Below are 2,352 nucleotides of genomic sequence, written 5' to 3' on the forward strand. Positions count from 1 at the left end.
GTCTGCGATTATTACACCATTGGAATTTTCTGAAAATTTGATCTATTAAAGGTACTGGGCAGACGAACAACTTTGAAGAAGAAAGTATTTTAATCCGAGGTCTGCAAGTTGGAGTTCCGAGGCTGTTTACATGGCTGTCAGATTCTTTACGAATTTTGAGTCTGTACTCTTTTGCTTGTGCAAAGGATGATATACAGTCATACAAAAACATATATATATATATATATATATATATATATTTGCTTTAGGGAAATTAGTAGTACAAAGATTTTATGATGAAATGAAAAGATTTTCTTATCTGTGAAATTCCAGGCAACATAGGTGAACATAATTTGTGGCTTTGTGATTTCACTGACACAAGAGTTTCTCGTGCTGATAACGTGTTGTAAAACTGACGGTGTGTGCAGTGAAATAAATAAACACGACACAAAATTTACGAGGTTCATCTACAGTCCAGTACGTCCTCTGAGAAGCAGTGGTGCTTTCATTATAATCAAGAATAATAAGATTACAAAGATAACTCTTTCTATTATCTCCTCTCTTCTTCCTCTCTTCTTTCTTCTTCTACCATCCGTATGTCTATCTGTGTATATTTGCTCTCCTTCTTCTCATGGTGGGATGAACAATGGATTACTAGTGGGATAGGTGGCCATCCACAATAAATGGCCTATGAATTACAACAGCCAAAACCCAAAACATAGCTTAACTAAAAATCTCACCGATTAAAAGTTCCACCAAAAAAAAAAAAAAAAAAAAAAAAATCACTATCTCTTTGATCAAATGAAAACTCCAAAATCAACTCAATGATTGATAACAACACATAAACGAATCTGACCAATATTTTCCTCAAGGGATATCCCATAATTTAAATTCATGCTAAACCCATTCCCTAATTCTCTTAATTGAAGGCAACCCAGAAACAAAATAATGAGAAAAAATGAAAAACTTATTCTCAATAGCCAAACAGCTCAAAGCCCAGAACAAAACAAAATTAAAAATTAAAAAAAACAAAAAAAAAAAAAAACAAAATACCTTTGCGGGTTTGGAGCTCTTTTCTTATAATTGTTATAGTATTGGTGTTGCGCCTCAATTCGTGGTGTTTCCATCTTTATCAATCGAAGGTGGGGCTGCTGGTTTGGGTGAAAAAGAACAGGAGAAGGATCTGAGCCTACAAACAGAATCACAAAAAGCAAACATAAGACAAAACCCATCTACAAATCTAAAACCACAAAAAAAAAAAATTAAAATAAAATAAAAGACCCACATTGAGAAAGCCGTAAAACTCACCAGGAAACGCCAACTTTTCTAGGTAAAAAATTGGATCGGATCTAATTGCATCGTTGTCAATAATTTTTGAGAGAAAGATGGAAGGTTGGAGGGCGAGAAAAATCGGCGTTTTGGAGACAGAAAACTAGAGTTGAGAACAACATAAACTGAGAATGGCTAGACAGAGAGAGAGAGAAGCAAAAGCAGAGAAGAAGTCGAAAGGAGGTCCAGCGATGATCGATGTGTGGGTAAAAATTGAAACGGAAGGGAAAAAGTGAGATGAAAAGTGGAGAGCAGGCGTCGCACAGTGATGGTGTACACGTGCATCCAATGGGCAAAACCGTAATCTCACTGTACAAAGCTGGCAACAAAGGAGCAAAGCAAGGATAAATCGAGGGGTAAAATGGTCATCACACTGGTCATCCACAGTGACCAGGCCGGTTGAGTTTTAATATATATGATTAGAGATCAACGTTTAGGGATTGATCTTTTGAAGCTGTTTAGTGATGTAATTGAAGTGTTAATATTTTAATAGGAAAGTTAGAGACTAAATTTATAGGCAAAATTTTATAAATTAAATGATATGGAAGTTGATGATGGATTATTACTTAAATGATGATAAACGTGCTCAATCTTATTAGTGACACATTATTTAGTTTGCAAATTTTGTCTATAAATTTAGTCTTCGTAGCAATACTCATATTTTAAAGTGGAGTTTCACATTCTAAAGTGAGACTATCTTTGAACTCTCTGTCACTTGATAATTTAACGTTAATTTTTATTTCAATATTATAAAATATTATGCTAAAATATAATAACAACGAATTCATAAAAAATGTCACGTTTGAAAGAGTCGCCTTAACATTTCTCTTAACAATAAATAATAAGGAAAATTAATGAAAATGGCTTGAAAACTTTGAGTTTTAATGAAAATGACAAAAAGGCGTTGTAAGTGAATAGTACCATGATTGACTTTTTAGAGAAAAAATGTTGTTTTTCGTTAAAATGAACAGTACCGAGAGTGTTCCATTAAAGTTCCCTAAATAATAAAGTTTGGTGCGGAGTTGTTTGCATCTTTGATTGGAA

At 33.6% G+C, this 2,352-nt stretch overlaps 1 long non-coding RNA gene across 2 annotated transcripts; it reads right to left on the reverse strand.

Annotated features, from left to right (window-relative positions):
* Positions 1-464: 464 nt before the first annotated feature.
* On the reverse strand, positions 465-1,718 carry LOC137713897 (uncharacterized). Of its 2 annotated transcripts, XR_011065345.2 has the most exons (3): positions 1,288-1,712; positions 1,033-1,168; positions 465-667 (listed from the first exon to the last, which is right to left on the reverse strand). It is a non-coding gene; the product is annotated as an uncharacterized LOC137713897 (long non-coding RNA). The 2 variants fall into 2 exon arrangements; XR_015955606.1 differs by having other exon boundaries at positions 465-1,168; positions 1,288-1,718.
* Between the last annotated feature and the right edge of the window lie 634 nt (positions 1,719-2,352).

This window comes from Pyrus communis, chromosome 14 (genome assembly GCF_041283825.1).
Source record: "Pyrus communis isolate YQ-2024b chromosome 14, ASM4128382v1, whole genome shotgun sequence".
NCBI lineage: Eukaryota > Viridiplantae > Streptophyta > Magnoliopsida > Rosales > Rosaceae > Pyrus > Pyrus communis.